Genomic DNA, 15,859 nt, shown 5'->3' with positions numbered 1-15,859 from the left:
CTGGAGGAGCTGCAGAGATCCACAGCTCATGTAGGAGAATCTGTCCACAGGACAACTATTAGTCGTGCCCTCCACAAGATCTGGCCTTTATAGAAGAGTGGCAAGAAGAAAGACATAAGAAGTCCCTTTTGCAGTTTGCAAGAAGCCATGTGGAAGAAGGTGCTCTGGTCAGATCAGACCAAAATTTAACTTTTTGGCCTAATGGCAAAACACTGTGTGTGGCGCAAAATGAACACTGCACATCACCCTGAACCCATTGTGAAATGGGGTGGTGGCAGCATCCTGTTGTGGGGATGCTTTCTTTCAGCAAAGACAGGGAAGCTGGTCAGAGTTTATGGGAAGATGAAAGGAGCCACATGTTAACAATTTTTTTAGAAGTTCAATCCTCCTTTGTCTAAAACCTCTGAAACATGTTACTGCCCCCAGCACCACCCCTAACTCCTTACAGACATGAGGGGATTGCCATGAGGTAGACTGCTCTTGTGCAGAATGCGGACTATTGGCAGGCTTACCGACAGCTGTCATTATCTGATCTCCCTGATGCGCTGGCTAGAGGGATAGGACAGGCTCTAACACGGACAGCCTTGTGGTTTCTTCATCTATGGCACAGCGAACAACCCTGTGGTGTTTTGATTTTCCATCCATGCTGACATGCTGCTCTACGCTGCTGGTTGGTAGTGAGACTTGCCACCAGCATTGCTATGGAAATCTCCCTGCTGGAATTCCCCCTAATACTGATGAGCTTGTTTACTTCACAATTCTTGTAAGTGTTTTTAACCGCTTTTGCCACATTAAAGTCTTATATTACTGAAATTGGAAGCGACTTTTTTTTTTTGTTCTATCCTGGAAAATCTAAACAGAGCTTACGGGGAGAAGATTAATAAGCAGGTTACCTTCAGTGGAAGGGAAACTAATCGTCAACACAGTCAGTAGATCTAGTGTTATAAGCAAGTTAACAACAAATCCCATTTTTTTCTGTAATAGAATCAGTAATCCAATCATCCAATACAGACTTCTAAGTGGGAAATCACAACAGCAGTCATTAGTGAGAATGTCTATATTCTACTAGGTCTTCCAGAGCTGCCTGTCCTGCAGAGCTCATTACTGTGATTTGTGAGACAGGTAACTATTTTACTGTCCTGAATATGAACTAAGGGCTCGTTTAGACATGCTTTGCTCTCTGAAGAGTTATCTGTGTTCAATTGCTTTTCAGAGGGATTTTGACAGCCATTATACCACCTCCTTACCACCTGTTTTAACCCCTAGAAACCCACACTGCAACCACATGCATTGCACGCAGTTGTGGGGCAGTGGGCAATGCCGCAAATAGGCCAGATGCAAAGCATTACAGCCGCAGCAGGCATACAGTACATCCTCATCCACTGCCTTTGCAGCTAAAGTGGGGAGTGTTTTGGAGGGATGGTATGTTGCTAAACCACATGTTTTTACCCCCCCACCTGAAAGTGTAAGACTGTCCTTATGGCTGTAACATCGGATACTCTAAAGCTACGTGTACGCATGGAGCTGTCACTGTTACGCCTCTGAAAAGTGATCCACCTCTGAATAGCTTTTGCTGCAGCCAGAATAACAGTTTAACATTGCGGGACTGCACTGCAACTTTGAGCCAAGCGTTTAGCTTGTGCGTTGGCCCCATTGGTTTTAATGGGCAAGTTTGACAGGCAGTGTAGCCTGTCAGACTTTGCAGCCTGAGTTAAAATCACCACAGCCACTAAGCAAAGCATTGTGGCCTCAGCATGTGTACAGTCCTCTCAGGCTGTAATGTTAGAATTCGGGTGGGTGAACATGATTTTACTGCCCTCGGCCACCAATGTGAAAGAACCCTTATGGATGAATAGTGTAGCCTTCTGAGAAAAGCAGTCAGTTGGACTGTACTGTTGCCATAGTTGCGAGGAACACATGTGATTTATTTTTTCTTTTTCGGCCACCAATGTGAAAGAACCCTTATGGATGAATAGTGTAGCCTTCTGAGAAAAGCAGTCAGTTGGACTGTACTGTTGCCATAGTTGCGAGGAACACATGTGATTTATTTTTTCTTTTTCGGCCACCAATGTGAAAGAACCCTTATGGATGAATAGTGTAGCCTTCTGAGAAAAGCAGTCAGTTGGACTGTACTGTTGCCATAGTTGCGAGGAACAAATGTGATTTATTTTTTCTTTTAAGGCTAAGTTCACCTTTTAAAGACAATAATAAATGCACATATTTTTGCAGGAAAAAATGTGCATGTATTATTTTTATATACACAAGAGCCTGCAAAGTATTACATCTCTGATCAGTGGATAACGAGTGCAATGCCAGCTCCTGTAGACTCTTTTTTCAGTGCCTGTGTGGAGCAGAGAGAAAGTGTCAATGGATTATGAGAGCAATAATTACTGTACTTGTTTTCATTAGAGAAAAATGTGCCTACTATGCTCCTAGCAGATCATTGATATCTGCTAATCATGCTAAATTGATCATTCCTAAATTCAAAAAAGCAAAATGCGGAGGGAGGCCGTTTAATGTACAAGTATCCACATTTTGGAATTCCTTACCTCTATATATGAGACTTGAGAATGATCTATTAAAGTTTAGGAAGTTTTTAAAAACTTTTTTATTTTCACAAGCTTATGACCCAACTTAGGGTCAGACATTAGCATCACTTTTAATATTTTTTTTTAATTCTGCTTTTACCTGGTTTTATGATTGTTTTACTGTGTACTATCCTGAGATATCTTTTTCTGTATATGGGATATGTTGGTTCTATGAGCGCATCAAGGCTCTCGGATAAAGACTGCGCTCTCAAGCATTTTAATAAATACATGGTGGAAGATGGGTCTTGTAGTTCATGCATTCACAGATCTCGGTGAATGAATGATGCAGCTGTTCTGGAGGAGTCCTGCACTCCTGTGCTGATTTCAAAAGTGAAGAAAAAAGAACCCCCTGCATGCTGGGGAAGAACAACCCACTGCACACTGGCAAGGCTGTCCCTAAATACAGATGTAACATATGCTATATCTTTTTTTTTTCTTTTTTTACCAGAAGCATATGTTTCCTTTAATTTAAGAATAAGATAATTTAAGATAAATTTGGCTTTAACATTTTTTTAAACCAAAGTGCTATGGTGATGTGCAAACCTGGCAACCAGCAACCGGAATTTTGAGCTTTTGTATTTTTAAAATATAATACTGAAAGATGGTCACCAACTGGTTGCTCTGCTATACTCCCACAGGGCCATCAAATACATCACTCATGTTACATTTCTCAGCTACTCACCTTTCCCACGTCTTGAAGAATCCATTACAGTCATTTGGATTTGTGATGGCTAAAGCAGTTGAGTGTCACTGGGAGTTCTTAAGAACATATCTTCCTACTATAGTCGCCAAGAAGCACAAAAACCATCATGTGATACAGCTTGCTAGAAGTAACTCAGAACGGAATATCAGCTTTGAATACATTATTAATTTTGTTCAGGTTAAGTGTCACTTTTCTAGGTCTCTTGTATAACCATGTTATAAAGTGTGTATGTGTATGTATGTATGTATGTATGTATATATATATATATATATATATATATATATATATATATATATATATATATATATAATAAATGGGTATGATTATATATTATTTGTGCCCTTGCACTTTATGTACAGTAAGCATAAGAATTTTTTTTTATTATTTTTTTTTAAGATCCTGTATAATTAAAGCTGTGGACAGAATATATCAGAATTCTATACAAGATTGGCGTTTTAAGCTGGTAGCAGGTGAATGCAAGAACCTTTTGCTGTTGGCTTAGCAAACAGAAATGAATGCTTTGTTGCAGGCATCATAGGAAATATATTTGGCATCTCATGCTGTGCTCAGTCTCTCTTCCACAAACAGCATTGTGGAAACAACAGGGAGCAATTTGTAATGTCCCGTGAGTGAACTTAAATAAAGATAGGAAACAATGCTGGAAGAGGTATACGAGGACCAAATCGCCACTGTTTAATTGATGGTATGATTATACAAATTGCTTTTATAAATTCACAATTTGAGGGCAAGAAGTATTCCAGTACATTAATGCTCATTAAGACTTTAGCTATTAATAAATAGCGATAAACATAGTATGCGTTTTACATTTGAGGATCATGTAACCCTGATTACCCATTCATTGGGTTTCTCTTTTTTTTGTAGCCTACTATACTAATTAAAATTGCTAAAATGTAAAATATATTTTACAATATAGTAGTTACACATTTATTTAAACTAAATTGCAATTTTCTAAAGGTTATAGCAATGATATAACACAGAACTCAAGCAGTTATAGTATTAAAAAGGGGACCATGCTTTAACTTGTTCTCGATACCTCTGTCGCAGATATCTGTATCCTATAACAATATACTCAGGCCCGGATTTACTCCCTTTGCCGCCCCAAGGCCAGGTCCTTCAATGCCGCCCCCACCTGTGCAGTACAGCAGGGGGGACATTATCCGCCGGGGGACTTTTTCTTTTTCGGCAGGACACTAAGAATCGGGGAGGGGGGTGTTGCTGCCGAAAATGAATGACAAAATGACATTGAGAACCGGGAGGGGGGTTGCTGCTTCCAAGAACTATCTCACCTCCTCTTCCCTCTGTTTTTTTTCCTCTCACCATCCGCATGACAGGGGAAAGAAAAAGTGTCCTCTCCTCTCAGCCGCAGTGCCGCCCCTGCACCCACTGCCGCCCCGAGGCCTGGCCTTGTTGGTCTTGTCTGGAATCCGGCCCTGAATATACTCCAGTGTTTATTGTGCCCTTTTGGCTTAGAAAATAGCTTATATAGTATTGATAATCTTACTCTGGCAACTGTTTCGAGATTTTTCCACTTGCAATGTTTTGGCTTAAATCTCAAAAGCTGATTCTGTGGTCAGCAAGAGTACAAATTAAAACTATTGTACATGTGGTTATTTATGAATTGAGCTAAATTCTAGGCAAATGGCTAAATACACATGTAGAAGAGTCAAGTGGATGGCACCACTTACAGTAAAAGCATTTGTTAAACCAAAAGAAAAAAAAGTATCCTACCCCTTTAAAGCATGTCATATGACACAGTCCTTGTGCTGTGTCACTTGGCCCCCTGTAACACCTAAAAAACCTGGCTGATCCTGCCAGTTTCTACCCTGAGCACTGACACTGTGGTCAGTTTATGTAATCCGCAGCCCTACTCTCTATCTGCTCTTTGCTCCTGTGTCCTCCTCTTCCTCCCTTCCCTCCCTGCCTGTCAGCTTGTGATAGTGACTCCCCATCCTGCTGCTTGCATGACTGTAACCTCTATGCACCAGCTGCGCTGCCTCCTATTGCAGTGTCCCCCTCTGTGTGTGATTTATAAAAATAAATGCTGCAAATATCTAATTTCAGAGCCGAGATCACATGACCAGCCGGATCTCTCAGCCGCTGCATCTGTCAGAGGAGGAAAGGAAAGATCCGACCAGTCATCTGATTGCGATCTCGGCTCTGAAATTAGGTATTTGCAGCATTTATATTTATAAATCTCACACAGAGGGGGATACTACAAGGAGACAGCGCGGATGTTGCATACATGTTGGAGTAGCTTAAAGGGGTTGTAAAGGTTTGTTTTTTATTTTCTAAATAGTTTCTTTTAAGCTAGTGCATTGTTGGTTCACTTACCTTTTACTTCGATTTCCCTTCTAAATGTTTTTTCTCTTTGTCTGAATTTCTCACTTCCTGTTCCTCCTCAGTAGGCTTGCCCCCATCATCCGAGCCGTTTTGGCTGGGGGTTAGTCAGCGCTTGCTCGCCCCCTCCCTTGGGACTACATCCCTGCGGGGAGACGCTGTGAACCAACAATGCACTAGCTTAACCACTTAACTTAATTTAGCTTAACTTTTTGCCATTCGGCACTGCGTTGCTTTAACTGACAATTGTGCGGTCGTGCGACGTGGCTCACAAACTCCCTTTTCCACAAATAGAGCTTTCTTTTGGTGGTATTTGATCACCTCTGCAGTTTACATTTTTTGCGCTATAAACAAAAATAAAAAAAATCTATATTTTATACTTTTTGCTATAATAAATATCCCCCAAAAATATATAAAAAAAACGTTTTTCCTCAGTTTAGGCCGATGCATATTCTTATACATATTTTTGGTAAAAAAAATCACAATAAGCGTTTATTGATTGGTTTGCACAAAAGTTATAGCAGCTACAAAATAAGGGGTAGTTTTATGCCATTTTTATTAATATTTTTTTTTACTAGTAATGGCGGCAATCAGCGATTTTTATTGTGAGTGCGACTTTATGGCAGACACATCGGACACTTTTGACACATTTTTGGGACCATTGTCATTTTTACAGCGATCAGTGCTATAAAAAAGCACTGATTACTGTAAAAATTACACTGGCAGTAAAGGGATTAACCACTAGGTGGCGTTTCAGGGGTTTAGTCAGTACTAGGGAGTGATTCTAACTGTTAGGGGCGTGGCTACACATGGCATGTCACTGATGAACGTTCCCCATCACGGGGAACAGCCATCAGTGACAGTGTCACTAGGCATAATAGGGGAATGCCTTGTTTACAAAGGCAGCCCCCAGTTCTGCCTTTGCCGACCGCAATCGTGGGCCGCCCGGAAACATAGATTCCCGGGACCCGCAAGCACACTTACAAGGCACACGGCGGTGCGCGTGCCCCCTGGACTTACAGGGTACGCCAATGTGCCTTTGGCAGGAGCTGGTGTGCTCGTTCCCATCGTGGAAATTCTGGGGCTCAGGTAAGTATAAGGGGGCGCTGCTGCAGTAAAGAAGGTTTTTCACCTTAATGCATTAAAGGGCATTTAAAGGACTTTTAACCCCTATTAATAATAACCCCACAAACACTTATAAGATTTGTCAAAAAACTGTGGTAGTTTTAAATGTTTAAACTCATTCAATCCTGAGTTTTTTAATTATTCACAGCTAGTATTAGATACAAGAGGTAATAAAGCCAAAGACGAACATTTATCAAACTCTGACTCAGAAGCTGGATTCGTTAAATGTAGCTCTGAATAAAAATTAGAAAGATTGTTACAGATTTTAGGAGGATTATTGTGTACCTTCCCCTTCAAGTACTTTAAATTAATAATATCTAAATTGCAAGTCATTTTAACAAAGCTAGCCAGTAATCTATCTGGCTTATTCCCATTTCAATAATAACAGCTTAACTCTGAAATGTTTTGCATTTTCCTAATTTTTTTAAATAGTAAAATTTCTTCCTCAACCACTTGCCGACTGCCTCACGTACATTTACGTCGGCAGAATGGCACGGGCAGGCAGGTTGCTTTGAATCTGCCGCCTAGTGCCCGCCGCGAGCTCCGTGACTGTGCCCACGGGACCCGCGGACTCGATGTCCTCCGGTGTCCCGCGATCGTGTCATGGAGTGGCAGAATGGGGAGATGTTAACAAGGCATTTCTCTGTTTTGCTTAGTGACAGGACAGTTATCTACTGCTCCCTGTCATCGGGAGCAGTGATCACTGTTGTCACTTGTAGCCCAGCCCCCCCTCCAGTTAGAATCACTCCCTAGGACACACTTAACCCCTTCGTCGCCCCCTAGTGCCAGTGTCAGTTACACTCAGTTATTTGTCTGATGTGTCCGCCATAATGTCGCAGTCATGATAAAAATCACAGATCACTGCCATTACTAGTAAAAAAAAAAAAAACATAATAAAAATGTCATAAGACTATCCATTATTTTGTAGATGCTATAACTTTTGCGCAAACCAATCAATATATTTTATATATTTTTGGGGGATATTTATTGTAGAAAATAGTAAAAAATATAGCTTTTTTCAAAATTTGCACTCTTTTTATTTTTTTTTTGTTTATAGCGCAAAAAATAAAAACCGCAGAGGTGACCAAATACCACCAAAAGAAAGCCCCATTTGTGTGAAAAAAAGGATGCCATTTTTTTTGGGTGCAACGTCGCACGAACGCGCAATTGTCAGTTAAAGTGACGCAGTGCCGAATGGCAAAGCATGGCTCGTTCATTGGGCAGCAAATTGTTTCGGGGCTGAAGTGGTTAAAAAAAACATAAACTTGCATCTCATAATTAACAATAGGAAACTAATACTAAATTGTATAAAACTGTGGAAGTCTATAAGGAAGACATACTTTAGTCTCTTTCATTGCATCTCTAATATATACCTGTGTATATATATATCAATGTTTGCATGAAGTTAAATTTTATCAGTTTTTTTAACTACTTCCTTACCGGCCCATAGTCATATGACGTCCACAGAGGGGATCGCCCATCACGGGTGGACGTCATATGACGTCCTGGGCTTTGTGAGGGGATATCTGAATGATGCCTGCAGCTAAAGGCATCATTCAGATATCATTTTTTTCTGGCAGCGAATTCTGCGCACCATAGTCACATGGTCACCAGTCATCTCTATGACTGTCAGAGGCCCGGGCGCGATGTGATGATCTCACACATGGGTACCCGGAAGTAAACAAAGCCGCCATTGCGGCTAGTAAGCATGAGATCGGTGAATTTTTTACAATCAAAAAAATGAACATTTAAAAAAAGTGTAAAAAAAAAAAGTAAAATAAAATAAAAATAATAAAAAAAAATGTAAAACGCCCCTGTCCCCAGTAGCTCGCGCTCAGCAGCGAACACACACGTAAGTCCCGCCCACTATGTAAACGCTGTTCAAACCACATATGTGAGGTATCGCCACATATATTAGAGCGTGTGCAATAATTCTAGCACTAGACTTCCTCTGTAACTCTAAACTGGTAACCTGTACAAAATTTCAAAGCGTTGCCTATGGAGATTTTTAAGTAACAAAGTTTGGCGCCATTCCATGAGTGTGCGCAATTTTAAAGTGTGACATGTTAGGTATCTATTTACTCAGCGTAACATCTTTAATATTTTACAAAAAAATTGGGCTAACTTAAATTTTTTTGTTATTTTTTTAATTCATGAAACCATTTTTTTCCCAAAAAAAGGCGTTGGAAAAATTATTGCGCAAATACTGTGCAAGATAAAAAATTGCAATGACAACCATTTTATTCCATAGGGTGTCTGCTAAAAAAAAACATATATAACGTTTGGGGGTTCTGAGTAATTTTCTAGCAAAAGAATGATGATTTGTACATGTAGAAGAGAAGTGGCAGAATAGGCCCGGTATGGAGGTGGTTATAAATGCCCGGTATTGAAGGGGTTAAATCAGGGCTAGACAAATCCCGGGCGCCAGGTTGCCATGGCGACTAGAAATAGGGTCCTGGCGACTTGGCTTGGAAGGGGGGGCACAAAAAAAAAATATATATATTTTTTTTTTTGGTGAGCTGGCGCCATCTGGTGGTGAGCCGTTGGTATTACAAGTTATTACCACCAGATGTGTAAGCTGGCGCCATCTGGTGGTGGCCGTTGGTATTACAAGTTAAGCATTACAAGTTAAACAGCAATTCTAATGTAATTTTTCACTATTTTCACTGCCATCTTCTTCCCTCTAATTAGAACCCCCAAACATTATATATATTTTTTATCCCAGCACCCTAGAGAATAAAACGGCGATCGTTGCAATACTTTCTGTCACGCCGTATTTGCGCAGCGGTCTTGCAAGCACACTTTTTTGGGGAAAAAATTACACTTTTTTTAATTAAATAAGACAACAGTAAAGTTATCCCCATTTTTTTTAATATTATGAAAGGTAATGTTACGCCGAGTAAATTGATACCCAACATGTCACGCTTCAAAATTACGTCCGCTCGTGGAATGGCGTCAAACTTTTACCCTTTAAAATCTCCATAGGCGACATTTAAAAAACTCTACAGGTTGCATGTTTTGAGTTACAGAGGAGGTCTAGGGCTAGAATTATTGCTCTCGCTCTACCAATCGCGGCGATACCTCACATGTGTGGTTTGAACACCATTTAAATATGCGGTCGCTGCTCACGTACGTGTTCGCTTCTGCGTGCAAGCTCGTCGGGACGGGGCGCGTTTTCTGGCTCCTAACTTTTTTAGCTGGCTCCTAGATTCCAAGCAAATTTGTCAACCCCTGGGTTAAATATAAGAGTTATTAATGTTGCTGTAAATGTTATCATTTGCTTGTATAGAAGATCTATTAAGCCACGACTAGCAAAGAAATATTGTAAAAATGCTTTAATATTTTGAGAAACACTTTAACTTTACACACCTGATTTAATCACCTGAGTTGAGTTCAAATATGTATTGAGGTTTTACTTTTCTTCTGCTGTGCATTGTCCAATAGATCGTATATTATCCACAGGGTTTTTGTTGCATTCTTAGTGATAACTGCATCCCACTGTGTTGAGAGTCTATGCGAAACCACATGAGAGAGATTAAATAGAAAACATTTGACTATTACAAAGTGCGGCTGCTAAAAATTGATTAGGGCTTCGAGGTGGCATCAATGGGTGATATTAAATATTGAGTGACACATGTAAAGACAAATGCTGGCCTATATATAATTTATTTGGCCTGGTAAATGGATTTGTCTTGCAACATGCAGGCCCCCCACAGTCACTGCGAGTATTTGAGTGGATGGCGAAGTAAATAAATAATAAAACTACTTTACCGTGCAATCTAACACTATTAAATATTAAGAATTTCAGACAATTGATTCTTAATTCTTAATCAAGTTCCTCCGTACCACATGTTCCATACTTCGGAATGAAAGATTTCTTTTTCAGGTTTGTTGATGATGCCTAGATTAAACCGCTTTTTTCAATGCTCTGTGTTTTGTTGTATATTTATTGGCTGAAGACCTGATTTCCAAAGGTGGGCCATTTATGTAGCTGACTGTCCAAATATTAGGTTGTGTATTAGTACAGTGTCTTTCTCTGTGACTTTGACTGGGCTATAAAGTGTATCTAAACCCAAGAACAATAATGTGATACATTACAGCTTACGAGTCATTAGGTGCCCTGGCTGCATTAGTTTTCCTTCTTTTTTTTTTTAGGCCATAAGTACAGAAATGTATCTGTTAACCACTTCAGCCCTGGAAAGATTTGCCCCCTTAATGACCAGGCCGTTTTTTGCGATACGGCACTGCGTCAATTTAACTGACAATCGTGCAACGTTTTTCCCTAAGGAAAAATCAACGCGATTGGCACTGCGCTGACAAGCCATTCACCTCTGCAGCTAGGGGTTCGGATCCCGGTCTCGGCTACATGTGAATTGAGTTTGATGGTCTCAGCCCGGCTCCCGGTGGGTGTGCTATGCGAGGTAAGCCTGTGCTTGGTATGCCCACCCCCCTCCTACAAAAAAAACACCACACTTGCACGCACTCGAAATTGGGTTAACATGCACGCACTTTGACCACGCAGTCTCTAAAAAAGAGAGGCGAAGGACTAACGGGGCTGGTTGAGCGAGCAAATCCTCTCACTCCCTTATAGGGAGTCCCTCTGCCCCGTTGGGCTTCAAAGCGGAGCAGGTAGGACGGGCTGTGTGGGAGGACCCCCCACACACCCGCCATTGCCACCCGGGGCATGGAGAAAGGTGGCAGATTGCCTCTGGGGGAGGCCTGCCTACTCCCAACTCCTGCAGTCCGGCTCCTCTCTCGAGTACACGCACAAAATACACTTTAAAAAAAAAAATTACATCCTTTTTTTCCACAAATAGAGCTTTTTTTTTGGTGGTATTTGATCACTCACCTCTGTGGTTTTAATTTTTTGCAAAGAGCGACAATTTTGAAAAATAAAACAATTTTCTTTTTACTTTTTGCTATAATACATATCCCCAAAAAAATCTAAAAAAATCTAATTTATTCATCAGTTTAGGCTGATATGTATTCTTCTACATATTTTTGATAAAAAAAATATCGCAATTGGCGTATATTAATTGGTTTGCGCAAAAGTTATAGCGTCTACAAAATATTGGATAGATTTATGGCATTTTTTCTAGTAATGGCGGCGATCTGCGATTTTTAGCGGGACTGCGACATTGCGGCTGACACTTTTGACACTTTTTTGGGACTATTGACTTTTAGTGTATACAGTGATCAGTACTATAAATAGCCACTGATTACTTTGTAAATATCACTGGCAGAAAAAGGGCTAACACTAGGGGGCGATCAAGGGGTTGAAATATGTTCCCGTCGGTGTGTTCTAACTGTAGGGGGGATAGACTTACTGGAACATGATGGAGATTACTGTTTCCGATCACTGCGTAACTGCCTTTGAGAATCAGCGTAACGATACGCAGGCGCGGATTTCAAATTACGGCGGCGTATCTGGAGATAAGCCGCCGCAAAAGGTATGTGAATCTACCCCACTGTGATTCCACGACCAGATCCAGTCCAAATTATGCCAGATCTCCTGTAGGGAGGAGTATCACCCTTAAGATAAAAACCAGTATTAAAAAATGTATGTAACCTGAAAAATACACCACATACACCAAACACCTAAACATAGGTGGAGAGTGGGAGTCCACAACAGGCTCTTAATCATGAACCTCACTCACCTCAATTCCACCTATTAATTGTTAATTATGCTGGGAGCCTTGAGCAGACGAAAAACGCTGTCATCAGTATACTATTGGTGTGGAGAGGGGAGAGAAAAAAAGGGGATAAAGAAAATGCAGGTGTCTGAGACACCATACAAATATAAGTTAGAAATGATTTAAAATAATATTTATAGGGTAACATCAATATCCTTTCTTGTTATGAAGCCTCACCTATATGTCTCCCCACACCAACGCAGTGCTTCCCATCCAAGGATTACTGTATCATCCACACAAGGGCAGAGAAGGAGTAAGAACACTACAGGTGAGGGAGGAAGAAGATTAAATCCCCAAAGTCCACGCACTTTGTGCCTGTCTATAGGTAGAACATAAAATATAGGTAAGAAAGGAATAATATACTTCTCAGGCTCAATGTTACTGTGTCTCAGCACCCCCCACATCACCATAGTATATACCTGCAAAATTTTGTCCAATCTCTGCATAGGCTCCCAGCGATCTCAACATGGCTGTTGCCATGTGGGCTTTTTATACCCCTCCCCACTGCGCCAGAGTGCAGCGTGTGACGTAACCCAGCAATGACGAATCGCGGACGCAAATAGGGGAGGGTCCACGCGTCACAGACTAATGCCTGGAAACCGGAAGCCTCCCCCCTAATAGCACATTGGATGGTTATGTGTGTTATTTCCAAAGAGCTGTGACGCAGAGGCACCTCGGGGCGGGCGTGCACCTGGGACATCCTCCCCCCAAAAAACAGGGCTTGACCCAATTGAATGGACACCCTTGGGCGTCCGTACAGGGATCTATGGACCTGAGGGAAGGATCACAAGTACTGGAGCACAGAATTTGCTCTAAAAAAAAAAGGAGAAAGAGTATTATTTCCAGTTGCTCTGTAAATAGATAAAAACAATAATGCAAGTACATTACATCATTCACATCAATTCTTATGTGATTTAAAAAAAGTACATCTTAATTTGCAGTACATATGGTGTACAAATAATCACAACATGTTCTTTGTTGTAATACCCTCCTTTGACGGAGGGATAGCACTGGCATTGTTGATCCAAGGACAATCCCTCGGATATTGAAACAGACACCCAAATCCAAGGCATCTGGGTAGCTCATAGGATAAAAGGAGTCACTGACCCAGAACTAATTTTCAGATCTAGGAAGTGGGATTTTCTTAATCTGATTGCTATTCTGATTCAATGATAGCATGCTATTGTCATGCAAATTTTTTATGAGTTTGCTTGTGTTAACGTGGGATTCTCTCGGTACTTCAAAAACATACCGGTAGGTTTACTGACTCCTATCCAAATCGTCCCTATTATGTGTGTACAAATGCCCTTGCGTCATCACATTCAGCTTCCCAGTGCCATGCTGGACAGTTGGGGTTGGGTTAAGGAATGACATGTGGCCTACCTTGTGAAAATTCACAAACAAAATGTGTGTGGGAAATAGGCATATCAAACATGGTGCCCAGGCAGCTGACCCATAGAATCACCAAGAGTCAGATGGGACTTGAACAATTACCGGTATATACATACAAAAACAGTAAAAGACTCACAAAAGTGATTTGTGTATCACTTTTTCCCATTATCAATAAAAGCTCCCGTTAATGCACTAGATCTGTGCGCTCATGTCCACTTTAATTCGGTATCTGTTGTCAATAGTAGCAACACAGAAGTAGCACAATTTGTAGAATATAGTGTTTTAAAAGATAATGGTTAACCCTTTTAGAGTTCAGGGGAGCATATAACCGAAAGGTTTAATGACTGTATTATACATGGCTGGATTATTTTATGCTTATTGCATACAGGCAGAATTTTATGTAAGCATCCTCACAGAAAATTAATAATTTACTTTCATCATTACAGGAAAGAGGGCAGTGAGTCTAATAGTCCAGAAACAAGAAGTCAAGCATGCTGAGATCAACTCACATGGCTTACTTGTCTGAAATCCAGAGCCTTTACTTACTCCCTGATTGAACTGAAATATCGTATAAAAAGATATTTCGTTTGAGTAGAATTCAGAGCAGTTTGGCAACATTTTTTAGTTTTGTAATGTTCTACAGTTTTACATAGGGAAACCTTTTTAGTAACTGTATATCTTCAGGTTCATTGAGGTTTTAGCCAAGAGTGGATATCCAGGTGCTGTCCTCCCTAATAAAAAGCCACAGCTGAACATTTGCAAAAATTATAAAGTGCATGCATTTTTTCATCAAATCATTGGAATTATTCAGCACCCCCAAGTAGTGTGACATGACTAATGCATACACATTGGTCATGTGGTATTTACTGAAGGAGAAAAAACAGAATGTGGGGCTATCCTCTGCTTGACTTTGCATAAATGTAGCTGTTTGGGTGAGGCCTCTTTTATGAGCAGTGGAGTTTTGAGAATGACACAAATATACATTTTCACAAAGTCTGCTGCTTCAGTATTTATGATGGCAATTTATATATACTGCCAGAATGTTGTGAAGAGTAATCAGATGAATTGCAAAGTCACTCTTTTCCATGAAAATTAACTTAATCCCATAAAAAACATATCCACTGCATTTCTGAAGGAGGCTTTAGGGCACCCAAGAAAGTCCAGCAGGTGCCAGGACAGTCTTCTACAGCTGATTTAGCTGTGGGATCGGGGCACCACCAGTGCAGAGCTCACTCAGGAATGACAGCACGCAGGTGTGAGTACATCTGCTTGCACAGTGAGGCGAAGACTTTTGGAGGATAGCCTGGTGTCAAAAAGGGCAGAAAAGAAGCTACTTTTCAGCAGGAAAAACATCAGGGACAGACTGATATTCTGCAAAAGGTACACGGATTGGACTGCTGAGGACTGGGGTAACGTCATGTTCTCTGATGAATTCCCTTTCCGATTGTTTGTGGCATCCGTAAAAAAACCTTGTCCGGAGAAGAAAAGGTGAGTGCTATCATCAGTCCTGTGTCATGCAAACAGTAAAGCATTCTGAGACCGTTCATGTGTGGGGTTGCTCCTCACTTCTCAGCCAAGGGAGAGGGGGTCACAATTTTGCTTAAGAATACATCAATAAATAAAGAATGGTAAAAAAAAAAGCAACCTCTTCCAACCATCCAACAGACAAACAATGCCTTTTCCAGCATGATGGGGCACCTTGCCATAAGGCAAAAGTGATAACCAAGTGGCTTGGGGAACAAAACATGGAAAGTTTGGGTCCAGGAAAAACTCCCCAGACCCTAATCCCATTGAGAACTTGTGGTCAATTTTAAAGAGGCAGGTGAAACCCCCCCCCCCCCCAAATTCTGACAAACTCCAAGCATTGATTAATCAAGAGTGGGCTGCAATCAGTCAGGATGTGTCCCAGAAGTTGATTGACAGCATGCCAGGGTGAATTGCAGAGGTCTTGCAAAAGAAGGGTTAACACAACAAATATTGACTCTTTGCATAAACGTAAT

General features: G+C 40.8%; 1 protein-coding gene across 5 annotated transcripts in view; it reads left to right on the top strand.

The window, feature by feature from the left end:
* The window catches only part of TBC1D5 (TBC1 domain family member 5), a 723,038-nt gene that overhangs the window by 236,768 nt on the left and 470,411 nt on the right, over positions 1 to 15,859 (top strand). The window contains exon 5 of one of the 5 annotated variants that reach the window (XM_040352958.1): positions 3,688 to 3,761. The exons of 3 other annotated variants lie outside the window; for them this stretch is intronic. The gene's annotated coding sequence lies outside the window, so the exon portion shown is untranslated. Of the gene's footprint in view, positions 1 to 3,687; positions 3,762 to 5,393; positions 5,480 to 15,859 lie in introns of those variants that run through there. One more of the 5 variants, XM_040352960.1, reaches the window with a different exon arrangement.

This window comes from Rana temporaria, chromosome 5 (genome assembly GCF_905171775.1).
Source record: "Rana temporaria chromosome 5, aRanTem1.1, whole genome shotgun sequence".
NCBI classification, from domain to species: Eukaryota; Metazoa; Chordata; class Amphibia; order Anura; family Ranidae; genus Rana; species Rana temporaria.
This window is presented reverse-complemented; position numbering and strand designations above follow the sequence as displayed.